The sequence below is a fragment of the Ailuropoda melanoleuca genome, chromosome 2 (assembly GCF_002007445.2).
Source record: "Ailuropoda melanoleuca isolate Jingjing chromosome 2, ASM200744v2, whole genome shotgun sequence".
Classification (NCBI taxonomy): Eukaryota; Metazoa; Chordata; class Mammalia; order Carnivora; family Ursidae; genus Ailuropoda; species Ailuropoda melanoleuca.
In genome coordinates this window covers 172,064,845-172,072,790 of record NC_048219.1, presented here as the reverse complement: position 1 = coordinate 172,072,790, position 7,946 = coordinate 172,064,845, and the positions used below count along the sequence as shown (strand labels likewise).

At 38.2% G+C, this 7,946-nt stretch overlaps 1 protein-coding gene across 1 annotated transcript in view; it reads right to left on the bottom strand.

The window, feature by feature from the left end:
* PTH2R (parathyroid hormone 2 receptor) overlaps positions 1–7,946 on the bottom strand; it is an 87,561-nt gene that overhangs the window by 29,951 nt on the left and 49,664 nt on the right. The window lies entirely within an intron of this gene.

Here is a 7,946-nt window from a genome sequence, read left to right as displayed (position 1 = left end):
GGTCAGGTAGTGCATCTGTTGTCAGAGAACCAAGAAGCAGCAGATTAGGCCTGTGAGTTACCTGCACCTGAACTCTTCCTCATCATGTTCCCATTTAGTGCCTACTAGCTGTCAGGCTCTGTGCTATGTTTCGTCTGTATTAATGTCATTTATACATTATTATCTCTGTTTTATATTAGGAAATGGACATACAAAGAGGTCATGTGTGTTTCCCATGGTCTCAAAACTAATAGCTGAACCAAGACTTGAACTCAGGTCTGCCTAAGTCTGAAAAAAAGCATCCTTTACTATCACTCAGCATCACTGCCCTGTACTTTAAAATGCTGCTTTAGGGGCATCTGGGTGGCTCAGTCAGGTAAGCTTCCACCCTCGGCTCAGGTCATGATCCCAGGGTCCTGGGATAGAGTCCTGCGTCAGGCTCCCTGATCAGCAGGGAGCCTGTTTCTCCCTTTCCTCCCTGCTCATGCTTTCTCTTGCTATCTCTGTCACTATCTAAGTCTCTCTCAAACAAATAAAATCTTTAAATAAATAAATAAATAAATAAAATGCTGTTTTAAATTAACCCCAGGCTACTTGAAAATCCTAGTGAATCGCTAGGATGGATTCCACTTCTAATGTGTGTTTATTTTTTTAAAACATTTAATTATGCCATAGAAGACCAAAAAAAAAAAGGGGGGATGGTTTATCACCTACTTCAAATAAGTAGGTGATAAGTGGAGCCCATGTGCGTTAAACATAAGTATAACTGGGCACTAAATATTCGTGATATACCTGGGCGCCTGGGTGGCTCAGTCAGTTAAGCCTCCCATTCTTGGTTTCGGCTCGGATCGTGCATGACCTCAGGGTTGTGAGATCAAGCCTTCCGTAGGGCTCCCTGCTCAGCACAGAGTCAGCTTGAGGTTCTCTCTCTCCCTCTCTCTCTGCCCCTCCCTCCACTTGCACTCTCTCTATCGCTCTCTAAAATGAATAAATAAAAATTTAATAAATCAATAAGTAAATATCATGATACACCAAATCTTTGAGGCATAAAATATCCCTGATACACAAGAAGCGCTCAATATTCTTGACATCTTAATTTAGCCACTGATTGGTGAAACCCATGCCCACATATCCTTTGCCCAAGGAACACAAATAAAACCTAGAGCTGTTTAGTAGACTAGCTGGCAAACTACAGCTATAACCAGGCATACTTGCCTCCCATCAATATGAGAAAGCAAAGGTGTGTCATTGGCCCAGGACACCTCTGTCTGTGGCTCTCCTCACTGCAACCCCATCTCTGGTCTTCATACCCACACCATCAAGTGGGGAAGGCGGATGTGGCACAGATTGAGAGAGGATATCTGAATATTGCCCATCCTGGGACCCAGGTGGTATTGTCCTTCCACATGCTTGCATCATAACCTGTGTGTTAACTTATCCATCTCCTTCCCTTTGCTTCTCACAATATATTTTAAAATGATATTATAAACTAAAGAGGTCAAGCATCCTAATCTGGTCTGTGAGTCTTTCTGTTCCATGAGCTCCGGGATGGATAGCTTGATGGTAACGTATCAAAGCCTCCAATCATATCAAGATAATTTAGTACATGACATCCCTGAGGGGACATGTAATTAACAATAGCAGCAAGTGTCAATTCCAGGCAGGAAGACGGAGTCTTGAGAAAATCTGAAGCTCTCTCTTTACCTCTCCTTTTTCACTCACCTTGCATCAGCCAGAGTTGCTCGTGCCACAGCCCAGGACACAACAAATGCTGCTGGGAACCCTGCAATCAAAAAGGGATTCAGAGACCATATTTACTTTAAGATTAAGGGAATTTTTAATCTCATACTCAGCACACATAAGAATATACTAGTAAAAGTTGAGAGAGAAAAACAGACACGAAAAATGTTGCTATATCAACAAGAAATTCCACTTAGTTTTCATCTTGTCCACTCAAAAAATGAGCCAGGTACATTGTTGTCATTTGTTCCTGAAAGTCTAAAGATTGAAAGTGGGCCCAATTTTCCCTTGAAGGATGTAGGATCAAGCTATACGGGCAGGGGATAGAAGTTACTGGAGCCAGAAGCAGGCAGCAGTTGGAGCAGTGGACTTTGACTCCCGCCACACTGACAGCCGCGTGGTTTCAAGGAGGAGTGAAGCAACATGACACACGTCATAAAGAGCAGCAGAAGGCTGTCGTTTTAAAAAGTTAGAACTTGGCCATTCTAAAAGTGCAAGCCATAGAGAAGCTATACTGAGAAGTTATTAAATTGGAAAGTTTTGATCAGGCTAGCCTCTTTTGGGGGGGTTCATATTGGCTCAAAACAAGCATTTACATGAATTTAGGCTGCAGGGAAGGGTGGCTGCTCTGCGAGTTTGGTGATTTGAGTGTGAGGTATGTATCCCTCAAAAATGTTAAACACCGCGCGAGCTAGCAATGTCAAATCTATTACACTGACTTTCCAAGAGTCCGAAAAGGCTGCCTACGGTAAAGGATGACTGTTCAGTTCATGTTATAGTTGATTATACTCTGACATCACACACAAAAAATCACAAATCATAACTTTTAGGGAACATGACAAAACAGGGCCAAAGGACTTATTGGACAACTTCTCATTCTGTGGAATTTATGAAAGTGGTTTAAAGAAAGGAAAGAGAGAGCATAATGGAAACACTGCAGAAGTTAAGAAGCACCTTAAAATGGAGAGAAAAAGTTTTGATCTAACTTAGAACATTCTTTATTAAACACAATATTAAATTCTTTTAAAAACACACTTGTAATTTTCCAAATATTTTTTTAGCAAAAAAAGGGAAAAAGAATAGGGTCAGATGAAGAAAAACACCACTGAAAGTGAAAATAAATTGATACACTGCAATAGAAAACTTTTTGGCCTCCTCAGTGATCATCTAATTGAATTTAACTTCAGCCTGCCTATGTGGCTATTTAATTTTATGATTCCACATTTGAATTTTATTTATTATTTGCATAGAACATCTAAATTTCAAATATCATAAAAAATATGCTCGAATTCTATGAACCAGGAAATTGTTTTTGTCAAAATAGATCTACCCAATCCTGGTTATTTCTTAGGTTCAGTTCACATATTTTATCTGTCTTTCTACCCATCTATGTATCTACGCACCCACCTATCCATCCATCCATCCATCCATCCACCCATCCATCTATCCCATAACCATTTATTAAGTGCCTATGTATGTGTCAAAGATTGTTCTAGTTTCAGAAGATAAAACAATAAACAGATCAACAATATCCCTGTCTTTTTTAAGCATATTCTGGAAGGAGATGCAAGATTAATAACATAACTTTGGTTATCAATCAGCACTATGAAGAAAAAACAAGAATGATGCTGTATAACGGACTAGAGCTCCTTCTGACAGGGAGGTTCAAAAAGGCCTGAAGTAGCCGCACTTACTGTTCTGCTGCCTTGGCTCACTTTAAAAAGTATCTGTCTTTGATCAGCATTTTCACATTTTCTCATTTGCAGGTCTTTATCTTTTGTTTCCTTTATAATCTCCCAATCAACCAATTTCCTGAATGATGTTCCTGAATGATCAATGGTGCTTGAGTTGGAACAAGATCTTAGATAATAATTATAACAAATATCTTATATCGGACAACATGTCTTAATGAAATTACTTTTCTCATTATCTTGGAAGACTCTCACTCACAAAACTACCACAGAGGCAATCACGGAGGAAAAAGAATTGAAACCATTCTGGGATTTAAGGATTTTTGATCACCAATCTTAGTATCATAGTATTACATAATTGAGAACACACAAGTATAGGTGGAAATGTTTGAAATTTAGATGTTATTTTAAATTTAAGTGCTAAATTAAGTAAATTTTAATGTAAATTTGAATGGTACTCAATGTATGCATTTCCTTTGAGAACTGAGTTATCTTCAAAAAATGTCAGTATAAATAAGTGATTCTGAGAAGGAGGCAATCTCTAGTCTAAAAATAAACAGATGTGGGTTCTCGTGTGGCTCCATCACTACTTTCCTTTAAAATGAGGTTTTGGACTAACTAATCGTAGTCGAAATGTTTTAACAATTAAATCCTTCCTTCAAATAAAAACTTATGCAGCAGCCCACTGCATAAAACAGAAATGCTTTGAAGTCAAAGAGGATAAGAGTCAAAGAGTCTTGATCTATGTAGTTTCATCTTGTTTTGGATATTTTAGAAGCTTCTAAGAACCACACCTCAGCCTTACTCTCCTCACGTGGTACTACTGTAGTGTAAAATCACAGGTTGATCATAAAGTGTAAAGTTAGTTCTAAAAATTAGATCCATCATGACATAGGATGCCTAGCTTTGCTACACACATACAGTGTCTTACCAACCAGAAACTTTGATTCCCCTAGGAATCCATCTATGTTAACTGCTCAGACACGAAGTTCTAGGCTATGCTTCCAGTTGCCTCACTACTCATCACAGACTGCTGAAATTCAATACCCATCACCTACGTTTCTATTTATTGAACTTTAGAAAAGCTACCTCCTCCTGAGATAGAATTGCTACAGGAAACAAAAGAAATATTTTAAAAATACATCTAATTTATAGTCCAAAAAATTGCTGTAGAAGAAGAGTAAGGCATTGTGGGAAAGGACCAGTCTGAAACAGAAGAGCTACAATAAAAAAGAAAATATATTTACTGAATTAAATATTGCCAGTGGGCAGAAACTGTAAAAGATCAAATTGATGGAGATGAAGGAAAATCTTGAAACCAGGTGAACTCACTGAGATAAATCTACATAACTGTTACAAATGTAAATCTAAACGTGACTATAATTTGTTTTCTTTTAAAGAGGTAATAATCTACATAATCTTAAATGGTTAGGAGTAAAACCCCAAATTACATATGAAAAATTTGGGGAAAATGATAAGCACAGAGATTCAAATTCTGTATCTTTCATAAAGTAGGGTTAAAATATNGTGACTATAATTTGTTTTCTTTTAAAGAGGTAATAATCTACGTAATCTTAAATGATTAGGAGTAAACCCCAAATTACATCTGAAAAATTTGGGGAAAATGATAAGCACAGAGATTCAAATTCTGTATCTTTCATAAAGTAGGGTTAAAATATCGATCTTTTATTGACTCTAATTGTTAAATGTAATTTTAACTTTAAAGCAACCTTCAGTAGAACTAATACTGGCATTAAAAATCATAGGGAAGGGAGAAGAAGACTTTCTAGGTTTTTAAATTTTGCTTGAAGTCAATTGAAGATTTTTAGATGTGTAAAGGTATTATATTGATTATCCTAAACAATTTTTTTGGAGAACAGGTTTCATAAATATTTGGAATATAATATGTATGATCAGAACAGACAAACACAGAAGAAAATATCCTACTGGGTCAGACTCACGCTTATTGTGTGTAGAGACTTCAACACCTTATCTCTGTATTTCAATTATATTTACTGCCAACTGGATAATCAAAAAATAATTGCTGAATTGAGATCACCTGATACAGAGATAATAAAACTGGAACTGTATTATCTTCTAATTATTTTCGGAGAATAGAGAATATGAAAATATTCTACAAGAAAGCTTGGCAGCAGAGACATCACTGCATGACATAATCAGGATAGGTGATTTTATATGATAATATGTACATTCTGGCATCTTCTCTGACAGCTGAAAATTAAGAATGGTTGCTAATATAGAGGGAAATTACCACATTAAGGATAAAGAAATAAGATTGACACCTTTTAAATATAGAATCAAATATATAGAAAAAATAATGTGTACTTGGAAAAACAAAATGGAACCAAGAATAAAGTGCCTTATTTATGAGAAAATTAAGGCAAGAAGAGGGAAAATTAAGAATGTGGTTGGTTGAAAGAAAAATATAGTCATCATTGGAATTTGCCTTTACTCCTCTATACATCTTGTTTTGTGATGATGTGTAAAAACAGTTATTTTAAACATTTGCCTTCAATTTACTAACAGTCAGATATAGCATTTGCTCCTCCTTAGATTGTAATTTCCTTTCCTTCCAATTTATTCTTGAGAATCAGCAAAAGCAATGTAAATAATATAGCTCCACACATCACTATAATGTAAGTAATAAAGGTCTATTTATTTAGCTGAAGAGAGCTTAAAGTTATCATGATTGGGTCCAATGAGTAACAAAGGAATCCAAGCGGGTTCTCTTCTCTAGTGAAGCCAATAAATCACATCATTGGAAGAAAGTATGAAATTGGTTTCACTATAAATTTCTCTAGCAAAGAATCCTGCAAAGCAGCCGTTGGGCTGGCTGAGAAAAGGGCCACTCAACATGGCGGACACCCAAGATGGCCGAATCTCCCACCAGAACTCCTGCAGCAGCCACGTCAACCCCAGTAAACCGAAACCTAAGCAGGAAACCGAAACTCTCCGCCGGGGACTCCAGCTGACCAATGGGCTACTTACAACCAGGCATAGTTACCAAAAAAGGAGAATCCTATCAGTTCTCCTACCTCCTCACCTTCCCCCCAGCGGTGCCCAATAAAAACCCTCGCTGCCCTGCCCTGGGCGCGACTTCCCCGACTCCCCCCTCCGGAGTCGCGGAACCTCACCCGAGGGTGCACACAATAAAGTTCCTCCTAAAGGACACCCTCGCTGCCCTACCCTGGGCGCGACTTCCCTGACTCAACGCTCTTTCCCAAGTCGCGGAACCTCGCCCGAGGGTGCTTGCAATAAAGCTCATCCTCTGGACCACGTTTGCCTTTGCGGTCTCCATTTTATTCGCGGCAAGAGAAACCTTACAGCAGCTATAATGTTTTTGATAATTGTTTTTCTTAACAGAGTTTAGAAAAATGAGTTAGAAATCAAAATGATATTCTAAAATCAGATTGTCAGTGGTAAGGGGAAAATAGTCTATTAATCAAATAGACTTAGGTATTTAATTCATTAAACAGTAGCTGCATTTAAGTAATGGAGAGATATTCTTTTTTTTTTAAGATTTTATTTATTTATTCATTTATTTATTTATTTATTTGAGAGAGAGAGCACACGTGCGTGCACACGCATGAGTGGGGAAAGGGGCAAAGGCAGAGAACCTCAAGCAGACTTCGAACTGAGTGTGCAGCCTGATGCAGGGCTCGAGGCAGGACACCCCCGGGGGGGCTCAACCTCACGACCCTGAGACCATGACCCTGAGATCATGACCTGAGCTGAAACCAAGAGTTGGACACTTAACAGACTGAGCTACCCAGGCAGCCCAGTAGTGGGGAAATACTCTTTAAAGAATAGTACTATAATTATGTACAATCTAGACTAGAGCATTTTTTTAATGGAGTTGCAAACAGAGAGTCAGAAGGTAGACCAAGTGTGGAACTGTAATTCTATAAAGATTGGTTATTAGTGTTTTAGATTGTGGTTAATTAACTGTGTGTGATATATCACAAGTAAAATGCTTTTCAAAGCAAACTTCCATGGGAAGCCTACTTGTTTTCATGTTTATTCTTAACCCATTTGATGAAAAGAACACTTCAAGTAATGCTGCTTATCTACTGTAGTCATCATTCCAATGCCAAAGTTCTTGTGGACAAATCAATACATTTGTATAGGAAGGGAAGAAATTCCTAGAAGCTCACTGGACTGGTATTTATTATTATTATTATTATTATGTTTTTCATAGAAAGATCTGAAAACTAGTTTCTCGGGTTTAAGTGAGACAAACTCCTGATTTTAAAGAGGAACAGCCTGAGTGGTAGAGGATGTGAAGAACCAAGGCAAAAGGAAATGTAGATAAAAGTAAACTTCATTATAGGGGCGCCTGGGTGGCACAGCGGTTAAGCGTCTGCCTTTGGCTTAGGGCGTGATCCCGGCGTTATGGGATCGAGCCCCACATCAGGCTCCTCCGCTATGAGCCTGCTTCTTCCTCTCCCACTCCCCCTGCTTGTGTTCCCTCTCTCGCTGGCTGTCTCTATCTCTGTCGAATAAATAAATAAAATC